An 18,288-nucleotide genomic window follows, 5' to 3' on the forward strand; every position below is an offset into this window, starting at 1 on the left:
AAGGAGAATTGAATACATACCTTTTGTTGTTATATAGTAATAACAACTAATTCCTTGAGTTTCCTTAGCTCTTGAAAGCAAGTACCACAAATGTAGTACCTCTAATGGCTCACAAACACACTTTGAGTGAGATGATGAATATAAGAGAGTGGAGGAATGGTACTAAGCTCCAAAATTCGGCCCTAGTAGAGTTTTCCCACGGGGTTGTGAATTCTAGTGCCTTAGGGTGCTATTTATACTTGAGGTTGGCTAGGGTTTCAAGGTGGAAACCCTGATCCCTTAGCTTAGGGCCTAAGCAAGTCCATGGACTCCTTTCCTTAAGCCCTTGGACGAAAACTCCTAGATCCTTCTAGTATTTTCGTTCAAGCCTCAATAAAGGTGATCCAATAGCCCAAAGTCTCAACTATCAAATAATTACAAAACAACCCCTGTACTTTTAATTAATTCCTTTAATCCCGAAATTAATTCCTAATTAATTTCTAATTAAATACTAATTAATAATATGATTCCAAATTAATATATTATTAATATAATATATTAACAAATCATATTTATACCCCAATTTATTATTCTTAACAATAAACCAGCCTCTTTCCTCAACAGTCATCCTGTCTAGTCACCAGTGTGAAGGCAACCCAAAATGATCATGCTCACAATCGGGTCAAGTACATACCAAAATAGTTATGGACTTAGACATTAATCCAATAGTCTCCCACTTAGATAACTCTAATAACTATTTTGCGTATGACTTCAGAACCTGATCAGCAATCGTAGCTTTCAAAAGTCGTTGTCAACTATAATCTTATCAGAAGCGTGACCTTTAGATAAGGGGTCATGTATTCCTCCATTATAGAGATCATATAGACATGAGACATGGATTATAATCATTCTCTCAGTCTATGTGTTGTTTCCCGAATTCCGATTTTCGATTTATGATGACTGATAACAGACTACAATTGAACACATCAACTTAGTCTCGGCTTGGCCAACCGCTTAAGGTGTCATCACTAAATCATCGAGGGGCCCACAGATATCGCTTTTATCCCACTTTGGGCAAAAGGAACGGATAAACTTTGACTCAATGCTTGCTTGTACTCACTCACCGAATCACACACAACAATACGTTTTATAACACCAAGTTACTGGTGCGTTTACATATTATCAATGTGTAACTGACTCGTAAGATACCACTCACACATCTCGGTTTCAAGAATATAAGATATTATCATCTCACCAATCACTCGTGATAAAATCCATGAAGCAATCCAAGTGAGCGTGAGTTTATTCCAATGCTCTAATCTTATAGCAGCACTCATAAACCCTGAAACAAACTTTTGCTATGTCTAAAACACTTTAGACAATCTATAGAAAGATTCATGATAGTCTTCTTTCACTCCTACTTCCAAAGAATGAGTGACTGTGGAGGGTTTGAATAATCTTATTATTCGGGAAGTCAAAACATGCAAAGTGAAACACAAGAATAATACTAATTCTATATGGCCTCAAACCTTTGAGTATAAATAAAACATTTTATTTAATCACCATATTGATTACTCATTATTTGTTGTTTCGGGTAATCAACTTCTTGCTTGAACTATAACAACAGTTGTACCATGCTCTTAGCATGCACACTATGTTTACCTATGGTCCTTACTTTGTGAAATAGTATAATTGAATAACGTTTTCAATCACCCTCATTTCACAATTCCTAATCCATTAGTGTAAGAATACAGAACTCTCTCCACTGCTAGAATATGTTAGATTCTAACATTTTATGCAATGGTCATTTCGTAATGTCACGACACAAAAGTCACCAAGTCTAGGCCAACGAAATTACAAAATGCTCTATTGGATATTGTTACAAGACAATTCCATAGTCATGAAGTCTCATATTCAAAGTACATTCCTTTGAACATCCTTCTTGCATAAAAGTTTCTAATCTAGACATTATTCTCGATATCCAACTCCCAATATGGAAACATTTCCATATGACAATTCATTCTAAATAGAATCTTATCTATTCATAATAATGTCAATATGGTCCATCCATGACTATACTTCCATATGTCCACAAGCGACCAATCGTTGGCGAACTTTAGATTGTCTTTGGCAGTTGTTTAATTATTTTAGTCAAAACAGGTTCTATTTATTTTTTCCGTCTAAATGCCCTAGGCATTTGGAAAATTTTAGAACGGTCGAATATTACAGCATATGCAATCGATCCTATACTCGAAGCGTATGGGATACAATTCATAATGAAAAAACGTGATACTTTACCAGTTTCTTGCTATAATATCGTCATAATATTTCTATTTGTCGTGTTCTCAAAATTCGAACTATGAAGAGGGATGTCGTAATCATAATCGAACTTTGAGAATGCAAATAATAAGTATACCCTTGACTAAATTCAATTAAAATTTATCGATCTAAGCTTTTAGATTGGAAACGAAGTATAACAATATTTCCCTTAATTATAGCAAAAACAACTTTTCAACCCCTGCAACTTTGCAAAGTGAAACTTTTTTTTCTATGATTAACATTGCCAACTTGCAATACTTAAATAATAATCATGCTCCCACTAACATGATGATTATATCAATTCCAGCATAACATTTATGCTCCCACTAGCTTTGACACGTATTCAGAAATCAGCTAAACTTCTAGAAAACAATACTTATTGACTTCCAAAGTTCATCTTTTCTAACACGATATGTTTCGATAAGTCTTTATCTAAGCTTCTCAAAATTATACACCTTCCCTTAGATAGCTCACATGTGTGTCTAAACTATTTTAGAACTTATATTACTAAGTCCCAAATGTTCGGACTAATTTCCAAATCTCACAATTCGAACTATCAAGAGGGATACCGTAATCATAAACGAATTTGAGAATGCAATCTACACAGTTGCTATCTTCTTAAAATCTTTCTTAGTGAAAGTGTTTCCTCACAATCATTTTTCATTGAGGAGAGAAACCTTAAGACACTTAGATTTTTATAGTGTATATGTTCCTATTCATGTGATTTTATCATAACCATAATCATAAGATAATGTTAGTGATAAATTCAAACTCTTATGGACAGAAGTTGTTCATTCTTAATTTCTTACAGTCAAGGGTCCCACCATTGCTTCCAAGTTATCGAGCAGCTCACCTATGCCAGTCAATGTACTATCATCGAACAAGGTGTTTGCCCTTATACAACCTATTGATATTTATTTAACCTTATTAACCAACTTATAATCATTTTTAGAAAGATACTATAATTTATCACTTTTAGCTATTTACAAAATATTATTTGGTTTGTTTAAGCTAAACTAGAATTTATATTTAAGTTGATCCTGTAATGTTATATTTAAATTTATAATTTAAGTATTTTATACAAATTGTTCAAAAGTTATAGCTTTAAAATGATAATGGTTTGCACCCAACAATATATTAAAACTAATAAATTTTATATATATATATATATATATATATATATATATATATATATATAATATTACATTTTAGGTTTGTTATTTATTTAATCTTATTAACCAACTTATAATCATTATTAAAAAGAAATTGAAAAGTCATTAAAGTGTTTCAAATGAATATGGTGAAAGAAAAATAAATAAGAGTTTCAAATGAATGTGGTGAAAGTCATGAGAGTTTCTAAGACCGAAGGGGATTGGAGGGGAGTTTCCTTCACTTTTTGTGGGTCACACCACCATTTCCCTCACGTTCTTTTCCTTCATCTAAAACCCAAGGATTGGGTGTCAAGCTTCCCTCACTATTTTGTTTTTTTTTTTAAATAAAATTAATTGATATTTATGATTTATAATTTTTAAATTAAAAACAACCAATAAATTTAATTAAAAATAAAAAGCATTTAAAATAAAATTTACATTAAACCTAATATTTAAATTATTAGAAAATTAAAAATCTAGGGTTTATTTAGTAATTTTTTAAAACTATTTTTGTGAAGCGAATTCAAAACTGGGTGTATTCTCACATAAGACCAAAACATAGGGGCCAAATATGCAATTTCCAGAAACTTTCATCTTCTTCCTCGTTAAAACCTGCAACAAAAAAAAACCAAAAAAAAAACAAAAGCAAAAACAAATTTCAGCCACTCACAAGAAGAGAGAGAGTGCAGCAACCCCTCCCCCCACCTCCTCCCCGCGCCTCCTATCCCGCACCGCCGGTGCGGTGTTCCTCCGAGCAGGAATGAGTCTCGCACACTGTTCCCGCATCACTCCGACCGGCCTAATACTTTAGAGAGTTTAGAAAGCGATTGGCTTCGGGGACAAAGGGTATTTTAGTTTGGATTTTCTATCCATGTCCAACTTGGGTTCGGCTATCAAAATCCTCATATGGTACATATTTTTTTTTGTCATTTCTAAAATGCTTGTGGAAAATGATATAAGAAAATAACCAACTGGTATTTTGTTTTTAAAACATCACTTCAATGTTAATGTGGTTTCAAAACCACAAAATATGTCAATTGCATTTACAGAGGTGTTTAAACAGGGTTTTGAGAAATGTAACGATCATCGAACTGGTTATCTAACTGAACTGATGGTTCTACCGGTTCAATAGGTCAGACCAGCTGAAAAAATCAGATAATATCATTATTACCTCATAATTACTTTTTATATTATAAAAAAGTTATAAAAAAATACAAAAACTACCAAACTTAAGTTTAAAAGACCGAGGGAAAACCTGGCGTACATAAAACTCCAATGAAATTAGATTATGTTTAATTTTACGAAAGAAACACAGACATTTCATAACATGATTAAAAACAAAACAAAACAACTTCTTTTTGTAAAACATAAACACCACTCAATCTAGGATTTTAGACAACCAAAGAAAACCAAACACATTTTTAGAAATCCAACTCAAATTTCAATTGTGATCTCAAGAGTAACAACCATAACTCCACCTTCAAATACTTATGAAATGCATTTACTAAGAGAAGAAAAAGAACAACAGCCCAACAAAACAAACAAAATACCTCAATTCATATACTCCAATTCAAAATCTCTCTAAACTTTTGGATATAAAAGAAACATGTCTACCATCTTCAATATCGATCAAAATTAGAACAAAAACAAAAAGGACTCAAATCGAATACAAGGATAAACTTAACTACATATTATCTCATCCACTTCAAAGTTTCAAGGTGCAAGAACAATTCGTCCAGCAACTTGGTCAAGATCCCGTCTGCCATTAGAAGTTATCCTCCTCCCTCTGAAACATAAAAGAAAATGAGGGTTGGAAAAGCTAAAAAGTACAGACTTTGAATGATAGTTTGTATTTGAGACCAAATGAATTAAAGTTTAAAATAACTAAAACTCACCCTTTTGGGTCCATATCAATGATTTTCATGGTTTCCAACTATTGAAGAATGTGACGAGCAATGCCACCACTGCTTTTGCAGAAATGTGGTGGAGCACTTCCATTCCTTTTACGACCACCGTAGATCCTTTGGAATGCACCAACACCAAGACCACCCCTCAGGTATATTTTCCTAGCAATAGAAGCTGCAAAATGTGTATAAATCAGGCTTCATTTCTTTTTGACATTTAGGGTTGATGCAAAACATAAAAACAGCACTTACCAGCTCTGATATAGTACCAATTTGGATCATAGGGAGCAAGTTCCTTGAAAGATGCAGTCTTGACTATATCAGTCCATTCAGGAAGCTCCATCTATATGCGAAATACATGAATTGATTATCAAAAAAAAAACTTCAGAGTTTCTAATTTGAGATACAGATGGAAATGCGTGTATATAAAAAGTATACGACTGTTTTTACAGCTACAGCACATGAAACACGAAAGTTTGAAACCAAAAGCAAAAGGTTTAAATTCAGAGTTGATATACGTATAAGCGCAATCATAAAATAACATTACAATGAGAAACCAATTAAAGCAACGTTATAGATAATGTATTTGTATTACCTTGCCGAATCTTTTCAGATGAGCGGAATAAGCCTTGACGAATTCGTGAGGAGATACATCCTTCACGGTTCTTGCAGTCGCCATTGTAGTTGCAGCGATTGATCTTCGTTTACAGCAAAAGAGACGACGGCAATGGAGCCTTGAACTAGAGAATAGCAGCTAGGGTTTGCCTCATAGTTGTACCTTTATATATGTCCACTTGTGAGAATAAACCATATATCAACCCGGTATTCTTTGGGCTTCCTAACAAACATCAACGTTTTATTAAGGTGAGGTCTACGGCCCAAATCATTCTTGTAAGTACATATTTTTTCTAGTTTAATGTTAATTTTGTAAATAGAGTTCCTATTACAAAGTTCTTTAGATTTTAATTTTGTCCAAATTTTCAAGAAACGTCACATTATTTTCCATTTGAAGCCATAAAATCTAAGAAAACTTATTATTTATATTCTTTTTGTCTACTGATTTCTTGCAATAGCCAAACTTTGAAATATTAGCGTTTGTTCAATGAGAATTGGGTTGAGTTAAATCAGTAGTCTAATATAAATATTCATGTTGAAAATAAATATAGATAATGATTTGTTATTTTTGTAATAACCTAACAATAATCTAATGGATGGTAGTCTAAAGCTAAGGGAAGACGGTGAGTGAAAATGTGGGATGGTTGTAGTTTAACTTTTTCTTTTGAACAAAAACAAGGGCTTGGTAGTGATTTGGTGGAAGGTTTCATTGGAAACGATCGTCAGAGTGACAACATTGTAGTAATTTGGTGGGAGGGGTAGTGAGGGTGTCTGTACTTCATCTTTTCCTAATTAAACACGGAAATTGTAACTGTAGATTTTTGTATATAGGGTTACGGAGCAAGCAAACACACAAAACCAAGACTTTTCGCCAAACAAACAAACATGTGACTTTTCATCTTGAGTGGATTAATAGATATTTTTAATTACGATGAACAATATACATATTAATCAAGGTTAAAGCATAACTCGAAACATGTTAAACTCAAAACAAATCTTTAAAGTGAATATCTAAATCAACGGTGTTGATTCTTCTATGGACAAAGAGAATTCTCGAAACATGTTGATCTTGAAACAAAATGAAGGCGTAACTCCAATCAAGACAAAAAAAGTTGTTCACTTTCTTTTTCCTAAATCAAAAATTCATATCAAAACTTGTTCATCTTGAAACAAGATGAAAGATCGAAATAGTATAAAAAAAAATTGTTCATATACTTCCTCATGTATTAAACATCTATGAACTAGTTTGGTTCGTCTTCGATGTAACACATAAACAACAAAAGAGTCCTGCTAAAATTATTCATAAAGTCTTACAACTTTTATATAAACATTAAAAAATGGTGCACCTTCATTTTAAATAGGTAACGTGTATCGCATGCTCAAAAGAAACATACAAATGTATAGACTAAGATCATGAAGCTGGTTTTTATAATTTATAATAGAAAATAAAGGATCTTCCGTAACTTTTAGTCCATCATAAATTGACCATTTTCCCTTGTTACTAGGCCCATTACCAAATGTAAACATAAAACTTAAGGAATAACAATAATATCATATCATAACTAAACGTCCTTGCAGCAGCCACATATGAATTGATGAACAAGATGACACATGGGTGTATGATGAAATGAAATATGATGCTCACAAAACATGACACATCAACGAATTAATGAATCATATGTGACACAACCAAATTTGATCCAAAACAGACATAACTCCACTTAAGATTACCATCAATATAGTATGGTTATAATCAAGTTTTTCCCTACCACGGGACTCTACACAATTTTGTCATTTTGTGTTACTATACCTGAGTGTGTCATATAACCAAATGCCTATTTCAAGACATATACTCTTAGATTTATGGACATCATCAAATTTTATGTTACCCACCTTAAATGAAATTTTGTGTTCGATTGTCTTTCTTCTTGATAAGTTTATTTAGGGGAAAATGTCGATGTGACCCAACAAACTAACATATTCTATTTTAAAAGATCTCTTGTCTTATTTTTTGCATCCTAGGGGTGTATACTTGATTTTTAAGTTATAAAAAGGTCCTTATTTTTGAATTTCTTAACTTGTTATGGGTAAGAAGTCCATTCAGCAAGTTTAATATCCATTTCATTAAATGAATTCACCACAACCATCCATAACCTCTGAAGTCACCATATACAACCACCTGAAGCTAACAACGATGAAGAAAACATTAATGGTAGCAGAGACATTGCAGCTTGGTAATTCCAACTATCCATAATCAATTTGCAGCAAAATCCTGAATCATAAATGATTCTTTGGGAATGACATGAAAGATTTGTAGTGTAATCAATCTACACCTACATGAAAGATTTCAAGTCACCACCAACATCACCATCAGACACCTACCTCTCCCATCACCGTCCACCAATCACCGTGAACATATATTAAAAATCTAATAAGCCCGAAATATTAAAAAGCCCAAAAAAATCAAGATCGTCTGCAATCAAACATTAATCCAAACCACCATCGTTTTTAACAAAAATCAAACCAATAATCTTGTTGTTTGGAAGTTAAGGGGTGAAACAAAAACCAACATTTCAATACTTGTCCCATGACCATGACTAGGTTCTTAGCGACCACCATCTGTGGCGGATTAACAACCATCGTCATCGTCGTTTGTAGCAGATGAAAAACCATCGTTGTTGTCTGTGGCGGATCAACAACCAGCGTCGCCGAGGTTTTCGTCTATGGTGGATCACAACCATTGTCGTCGTCGTTTTGTAGCGAATCAACAACCATGATCGTCGTTTGTGGCTGATCAACATGCATCGCCGCCATCATTTCCGTCCTTCTGATCTGGTAAAACTGGAGCTAGAACTGAAATCTTTCCCGAATCATAAACGATTATGTGTAATGGATGGATAGTCAATGGTATCGATTTTTCGACGGTTGATAAGTTGGTTGGAGGCAAAAGCATATTAGTTATTGTGGCGGTTTGGTGGTTAAGGAGAGTGCCGAAGATGAAGGTGAATAGAGGAGTACAGTAAACATAGGTGATGGTTGAATTTTGAAGTGATTTAAATTGTGGGTCTTAATGTCAGTAGGCAAAGGGAATCCACGGTGGAAATAAGCAAGCCACATCATTTGATATTATATATATATATATATATATATATATATATATATATATATGGCATGTAAAACCGGTAGTAGGAGGCAAGTTACCTAAATTATCATATTAAAATCAAGTTTACACCCTTAAGATGCAAAAAAAAAAAAAAAAAAAAAAAAAAAAAAAAAAAAAAATCAAGGACCTTTTAAAACGAAAGGTGTTTGTTTGTTGGGTTATAGTGATATTTTCTCTTTATTTAGCCATATGTAAGAATCATCACATGTTTCTCAATTCCACTTTCACGTGTAATATACTAACATGTTATAAATATTTAATCCCTAATGTGACATCCTCTAATTTTCATAACCAAAAATAATTTTTCTTTACACTTTATAATTCATGATATTTTATTTACAGAAAATCCCAGTATGTATATAAAAATCTTTTGAATACAAGATTGTCTCAAATAAAATCTTAAGGATATCATAACCAATACATATACATAAGTTACGGTATAAATACCTAATGGTCGTAAACACCATTGCAGACTTTCTCTTAATCACTCAACATCTTAATCAAGTTCCAGTGGCTTAAATATTGATACATGTGATGCATACAAACTGAATGGGATCGGTTGGGAAACCTGGTGAGATACATATAGATTTCAATCCCACAATGTTATGTTATATATTTTTAACCCCTCCAAAACCAACTATTACCAAACAACATATAGATATAATTCTGATTTGGATATCTATAAAACCTCATACCGATACATACCCACCCCAATAGATCCTCACATACCCTAGTTCACGGTTATTATGAAGATAACCCGTTTAGAAATGACCTGACTACACAACTAGGGGATTCCTTTTGAAGGGATGTCAAGCCCACCAAGCAAATTACACCATTTGATTGCTAAATAAACGTAATATAATGGTAAAAAGGGGTATCGATCCTCAGGGAAATTGTTGTATTCAATCACCAATGCAATTCAATAGAACTAGTGAAATTAAACTAACTAACTACAATTAAACTAAAATGGGGGGGGGGTGATTACTTGAAAACTAAAATACTTGAATAACTAAAATACTTGAATAACTAAAAACCTTGCAATTAAGCAAGTTGATGAGATGCTCAAAGATTGGGAATAATTGGTTAACTAAGGTAATTCAACACAATGAACATTTGTGTGTTTATCATTAGGATCTAATACAAAGTTTATCCTTCATCCCAAATTGGTTATAGCAATCATGCAGCATGATATGCCAAGATTCCTCATAGGTAGTATGGAGGTTGGGGAAGCCCACAGCACACCTTCTTAATTAAGATCAAGGGTCAATTGAAGCAATTAATCCCAAGAAATCAATTAGCCTTAAAAATGAAGGAATCCCCAATTCCTAGAGGATGTCAAATGCTTACACATCCATAAAGGAGATATGAATCATAAGCTAGAGATGATTTCTATCATCATAAAGCCTTTATTCTAGATAAATTCAATGATCCAATGCAAAATCAGTGAAATAAACCAACCATTGCTCAATCAAATACTAAGCTCATGATCAAAGCATCAAATAAGCATGAGAATTGCAAACTAGAATCATAAACATGGAATAAATTGATAATCAACATAAATCCTTCAAACCCCACAAACATTCATTGGTTTTCAGCCAAAGTCAACCAAATAAGAGTATTAGCCACTCATGACAACAAAATAACAAGAACAATAATCTAATTGCATAAAGAAACTACCTAAGATTTGGAAAGATGAAAGGAAATGGTTTCTAGCTCCTAAAATCGCCTCTTGCAGGTCTCTAATGGTGGAAAATCGTGAATGAGCTTCTAGATCTGATCCCCAAAGGTTATGGTGTGCCAAATGACCAAAATGCCCAAACTGGGCAGTTGCGCGGGTACCCGCGCAAATGTTGTTGTAATGCTATTGGTCCTTCATTCCACCACTCCACCCTTCCACTACCAAAGATTCCTTTGGTACCCCCTTGTCCATGTAATTTGAAATGCACCAATCATCATTTAGCCACCAAATGGATACTCCAAGCCCAAAATTAGAATTTTATGATCCATCTTCATAAGCCCAAATAACCCAAGTCAATAACTTTCAAAGCCCAATTCTTCCTCTTTGATTCTGCCAAGCCCAATAATGCCTCGGGAGCCCACTAAGCCCGTCTCCAATCAACCCGCAACCGCAACAAGCTCCAAAACCTTGCAAAATTCCTCATGCAACATAAAAGCACCCGGTACGATCCATACTAAAGAAAAATAAATAAAATACAACGCATTAATGATAAAAAGATCTAAAAATCTAAAATAAACTAATAAAAATAAGGAAATAAAATAAGCTATCACCTTTTTTGGTAAAAGTCATAAAGGCACTCGTGCCATAAGTGTATTTGATGAACATGGTATCCTATTTCATCTATGTCTGTAGGTTATGAACACACATTAAAAACGGAATTCACAAGACTATCTAGAATGATTAAGTGTTGTCATCTTACCATGGGAGATTACCAGACATACCATTACAATGTCTGATCTCGACCCACCATTGCTGATAATCCAAAAAGGAATATGATTTGTACTTCGGTATGTATTCCATACCATCAACATCTAAGAGTGTCATGGAACAGAATTATACTCTTTGTTCCTAACTTACCCACACATACTCCGAATGTGACTACCCAATATCAAAGTTAATTGAACTATGTATCTATAATAAGTCTTATCAGATTAACGGGTAAAACTTCTAGGTTCCCAATACCAACTATGTTTAGACAACACTATCCTAATTATGTGTGTGTGTGTGTATATATATATATATATATATATATATATATATATATATATATCATAGAGTATTTAGATATTAATACATTTTCATCCTTATCTTAATATTATTGTTATTGATATTATCACATAATAGTAGATATATATCTCGTAACACATATAGAACCATATCTGGTTCGCATATCGTATATCCTCAAATACATATCTAACACACACTCCACAAAATAAGCATATAACTCACATATTAAAAAATTAAAATATTTAATACTTTCATTAATAATCGTATTAAAATCATGATCATGAAGGGGATTACGCACTCACATGACTTTGGTGGGTGATTGTAGAATTCAAAAATTAAAATACTTTAATTAATACTTTCCATGATTTACACATTTTATACGTTGATATTAAGATACTCAATTCTGAACTTAAAGCATCTATATTTCAAAAACCTTTCAAATACGTTATCAAAAACATTTTTTTCCAAAACGTTATTTGCTTTTAAAAACATTAGTGCCTTCAAGGCATTTTTTCAAAACATTCATTCCAAAAAAACATTTAACACTTTCTTTTCAAAACATTTCATATATCAAAGCATTTTCATTATAATAAAAATTATTTTTCCATGTACCCCAAAGTGGGAAAATACCGATACATACTCACCTTAATCATAAGAAGCATATCTAGTCCTTTTATAGTTCCTTTTCCTTATAGCAAGACTCACAATCACCAGCTATATAACATGGATGGACATAAGTCATTAAAAACGACCAAAATACCCCTTATAGGTATTTAACTTTTAGATATTCCCATAAGCTTGTTTATTCATATTAGCTTATATATAAATTTTGAGGGCAATCAGATTTCATTTACTAGGTTTTTCACGAAAAATATACACCTAACAGAACCTGACACGAACTGCGTCAAAAAGGAAACACCCCCGTGTCATGACTGACACGCCCTTCATGTGATTTTAACACGCCCTGTGTCACGATTGCATATCACCATTTTGTGTAAAATTTTGCTAAAAGCTTTGTAACTTGTTCCTTAGGCTTCCAATGGCCACAAACTTTACCAAGTGGTTATTAAGGACTTAATAAAGATTATCAATCTATAGTGTCAAGTCATGTTTATAAATGTCATTCACTTTCAATATGTCAATCACCATGTAGTTATCCCTGAAGTTCTCAAAATACCCTTATGGACAATTATTCCATATATCAATCTAGGAATTAAGCAACATCTTATGATTTGAATTCAAGTTATTCCAAGAGTATCCATACATGATTATGAACTTCCTTTACTTGTCAAGTTCTTAACTACAAATGATTATGTTAGTTTCATCATGTTGTCCCCATCTCCATTTCAATCCAAGATTTTACATGATTCAACCATCATGGATGTGTTTGAGTTTCCAATTGGATTTATTTTCATTAAACATCATCTACGTCATAGAATACAAACCAATTTCATCATCAATTGCAATATCCCCAAATTATATTTTTATGGTTCATGGAGATTTTTACCCAAATCATCAAATACATCGATGGATGATTGGATTGCGTTTAGAACCATAGAAACCACTCAAGGAAGGTTAGAAAACCAAACCCTAATCATTGAGTCTCATCAAATTCGACATTGGGGTTTTACTCACTTCTCAAAATCGATATCTATGCTAAAAGGGGGAGAAATTATACCTTGTAAGCATTTGTTCCTTCCTTTACGTGCTTGGATGTTCAATTCCTCATTCGAATCAAGCATATATGGGGAAGGGATTAAGAATCGCCATTATAAAGGGTTTTTGGTGCTCAAAATCATTCTTACACTATAAGGGGATAGTGGATGCATCTTATCCTCGAATTTGTCACGTTTGATCCCTTTGGTTTGAGTATTTTTGTCAATTCCCACCATAAACTCAATATTTGTGATTTTAACTCATTTTTTGACATAACAAGTCCTTCTCCATCCATTATGTAACTTTAGTAGTCCTTTCCGCTAATAGAGTCAACCCTTTGGTCAACTCACTTTGCTAATTACACACTTTTGGTCCTTTAACTTTTGAAATGTTATTCTTTTCACTTATAACTTTCTAAACTTCATATCAAATAATGACATGATTATAATTTGATGGTTTAACTATATAAATCATATTTTATTTTTCACTATATTAACTTAAGAACCTAGTATTAAATTTTAGGACGTTACACTGGGCATCTAAAAAGGAATACAATATGTATTATGATACGTATTTCGTACCATCAATACCTGAAAGTGTCACGGAACAAAATTATACTCTCCGTTCCTAAATTACCCACACATAATACGAATTAGACTACCCAATATCAAACTTAATTGAACTAGGTAAAAAAATAGATTAATCATCTGTAACATCTACCCATGTCACCAATCAGCGAATTCATTCTTGGATAATTTTTCAACTCAACTTAGAAACGAATAATAAGAACTGGATCATTTAATTTCGTTTTAAAATGAAAGTCTTCTCAAATCATTATGGAATGAAATTATTAAATTATTACTCTTTTTATCAATTTTTTTTATTGTATCGAATAAATTTTATATTTTAGAGCGGACAATAATCTTATAAAACTTTTACTTTGATTTTAACTAATTAGATTCCGTAATAGGTTCACTTATATAATATCTTGAATGAATGATAAAAAGAAGTTATCACATGATCACTCGAAAAAAATAGGTGTTTTGGTTCAACTATATTCTAAGACTAGTCATTTTTATTATATTTTGCTTTAGAAGTTCTATTTTGTATCTTTCCAAAAATCTATATTTTTGTAGTTAAGTCAAGAAAGAACCTTCCGATTTTGATCAAATACAACAATGCATCCACTATTAATGATTCCAATTATTTCATTCTTTGTTCTTTTTCGTTTATCAAATAAATTTTGTTATTCTTACTTTTATTGGACGATTAACCAATTCATTAAAAGAAAAAAAATCCAACAAAAACCGCTTCTACAATTATGAATAACAAAGATTTATAGATCTCACATCTACTTACACTTGTGAGAATATTCTATTCAATTTCATGAATTATTTGAAACTACCTTATCCGATTCATATTTTACCTGATCCTCGGTTTCTAGCTCTAAACTCATACCGGTGAGAAATAGATTATTTTCAATTCAATAATTTTCTATGGAATGAGACATTATTTTTCATCGATAAACAACAAGTAACGGAAGAAAGAAATTATTTAGCACATCCTTACAATACTCATTCGAACAAAATAAAAGCAAGAAGGCGTTCTTTCTTTATCTTTCTATTTGGATCTTTCGAGCATATAAATGGAATTGTTAATTATATAATAACGATAAAGAATGTGAAAGATATATTTTCGTTAATCCTTACTTGATGTGTAATGTAACATTGTAATTATATTTTTCAATTGGGAGAGATGGCTTAGTGGACGAAAGCGGCGAATTGCTAATCCGTTGTACAAGTTATTCGTACCGAGGGTTCGAATCCCTCTCATTCTGTTTCCGTTGATGACTTTCTATTTTTTCTTTCAAATTTCGCAAACCCCTTTTAAATGATTTTTTTTACTAGTTAAACGTATGGAATATGAATATATGAAATAAAATCTTAAGAAAATTGTAAATCAAGCAAGAAAAACGAAAATTTTATTTTATTCTTCACATGTACCCCCCCCCCCCCCCGGGATACCCTCGAGATTCCTTTTAAACCCTACACATATTCTATGCTTCCAGTAGTACGGGCTCATACTACCTTCCATATATATCCATAGTTGATTTAGATCCCCTCTCAAAGTTCCAAATCACAAACACTATGCTTTCACAGAAGTAGCCCACATACATATAAGTGCTCGAAGAGCCACATTTAAACCTTGATATAAACATCTTAGGTCCCTACCCAACTACCGCTCCACAAGAAGTTTCTGCTAACATTGTCAATGACTCCGCGTAAACCAATTGTACATAACCCAAACTCAATTGACATTCAAATAAGAGATTCCAACCCCAAATCCACAACTAAACAAGGAACAAGAAGCAAGGGTAAACAAGTTATTCAAAGGCTATAAAATCGTAACTATATATAACCATGTTGTTTATATAAAGTAATTAGCAATCTTAGCTTCAACTCTAGTAAAGCATTCACAAGTAATCTCTTAGACTATAAGGCATCACAAAGTCAGACAACCCTATCCTGAAACTTGTCATAACTAGAAATTTTTGTGCCTTGTAACTACAACACTTAAGCCAAATTATGAATCAAATACATGAGAGCATGTATGATGCATACTCTATGACAACAGAATTCCAATCAAACACCTCATACAAGCATTTCAAGTAGTCAATAAGCAATTGGAAACCCTAGAAGTTCTTGTTTAAGTCCATTTTGGACTAGGACTTCCTTATTGGGCCCAATGGACCAATAAGCTTCCAATTTGACCATCTTGGGCTTAGAACTCTTAAATGGGATCTAATTGGACCCACTTCCATTTATTTCAATATTTTGGGCCATATTGGGCGTAGAATGAAATAAATTGATTAAATGAACCATATTGGGCCATAATTAACCTAACTTAGCCCTAATAGGTCATAAAAATCACATTTATAATTATTTGGACCAAACATCCATGCCATCACATGCCATCATCTTTATATGGAAGATATATAGGTTTTACACTCCAAACATCCATGTCATCACATGTTTTCATGCAAATCACTTTAAAACCTCTCTTCTCTCCTCTCTCTCTTGCTCTCGGCCGAATCCAAGCAGACACACACACATTTCACTCACAATTCTCTAAAAAAACTCTCATTTCCTCTCCATATTTTCGAGATCTAAGAGGTGTTCAAAGGATTCTTCCATAAAAATCATCATCTAAGGTAAGATATTGCTTAGATCCATAAGCTAGCTATTTCATTCCTTTCAAGAATCATCTCTTAATTCATTCAAACTTATGATTTAGCACCTTAGAAGCATCCAAGTTCGAGATCTTCCACGAAAGGTTGCTAGGGTCGAATTCTTCTAATCTTTTCCTTCCAAAACCGAAACCACACCCAAGGTGAGATTCATACCCCCTTTCTTTCGGTTTTTATGAGTTTTTATGGGGGAGAATACAAGCAAATATGTAGATCTATGAGTAAATGTATGCTATGTGTGATTTGATGCATGTTTGTGTGTAATATCATGTGTTGTGATGAATATGTTATCCAAAAAGTATCTAAAAACCGAGATCTATAACATGAGGAATGAAATAAACATAACTTAAACCATTTTACACTAATAAAGTCAAGAAAATAGTTCATTTGGTTAGGATGAACATATTTGGACATAAAACCCATTTTTGGGCTTAAATTGTCAAAAATACAAAACTAAGGGCCCAAAACGACAAATTATAATTTCTGGAGGTTAAAAAGGGTCCAAACAGTTTCTATAACAATTTTTCTGAATATCAACATTTTTGAGGGGCTTAAAATGTAAATTTTGAACTTAATGGGCTAAAATGGGCTTTTTGGCCCAATAAGCTTCAATTTGCGAGATTTTTAAATTAGAGGGGCTGGAAATGCAACTTTCTGTAATACAGGGGATTTCAAGTGTATTAAAACCATTTCAAAGGTCAAAAATGTTTTTCAAATTCAAAAGGGATCAAAAATGCAAAAATTTTCTATTTTGGGCCAAAACTGTAAAATGCGAAAATGGGGGTTCCAACCGAGAAAACTTCATTTTGGAAGGACTTAAGCTGTTTACAAAGTAAATTTGGGCTGAAAATGTCTTTTCAATAAGTTATGATACTAAAGTGTCATGAAAAATGGTTTAAGGACTAAAATGGAAATTCTTTTATATAAAGGACTACAAATGCAAATTTTATCCAAGAAGGGTCGTGAAAAGGTAAAATCTTACTTTTAAACAAATAAATCCCTTAAGACCAAAATACGAGATCCACGACTACCGGCGAAACGTAATAACAAATACACTTTCAACACCAGTATCGTTACCAAGAATTGATTCGGTCTCGAATCAATAACAAAACAAAAATCAATAAACAATAGTACTTCAAGAAACACGCGAGATCTACGAGGAGTCAATATTCAATCTTTGGACTTGAAAGTTTCAAATCGTGCTTGTTGGGCCTTGCTAGCCCAATAACATGATCTTTAGGCCCGAAGGGAACGCGCTTACATGTTAATGGGCCTTCTATGACCTAATTCCATGTAAAAGGACATTCAATAGCTCTATTGTGTTGTTGGGCCCCAAGGGTCCATTGGTGCAGCTAGCGAAGTCGAGAAGTCAAATGCGAGTCGGGCCAAGTGCTTTTCGCATTCTCGATAGCCTTGAACAACTTGTGGAAATAAAGGGGGCTTCGTACCCTCCTTTCCCCTCGGTTGTGGGGCTATGTGAAATCGAGTAGATAGATTCGTGGCGTAAA

General features: G+C 33.0%; 1 long non-coding RNA gene across 1 annotated transcript; it reads right to left on the reverse strand.

Moving 5' to 3' along the window:
- Positions 1-4,981: 4,981 nt before the first annotated feature.
- On the reverse strand, positions 4,982-6,093 carry LOC145090628 (uncharacterized). Its single transcript, XR_013701679.1, has 3 exons — positions 5,949-6,093; positions 5,345-5,696; positions 4,982-5,235 (listed from the first exon to the last, which is right to left on the reverse strand). It is a non-coding gene; the product is annotated as an uncharacterized LOC145090628 (long non-coding RNA).
- Positions 6,094-18,288: the final 12,195 nt, after the last annotated feature.

The sequence above is a fragment of the Lactuca serriola genome, chromosome 2 (genome assembly GCF_051521515.1).
Source record: "Lactuca serriola cultivar US96UC23 chromosome 2, Lser_US96UC23_V15, whole genome shotgun sequence".
Classification (NCBI taxonomy): Eukaryota; Viridiplantae; Streptophyta; class Magnoliopsida; order Asterales; family Asteraceae; genus Lactuca; species Lactuca serriola.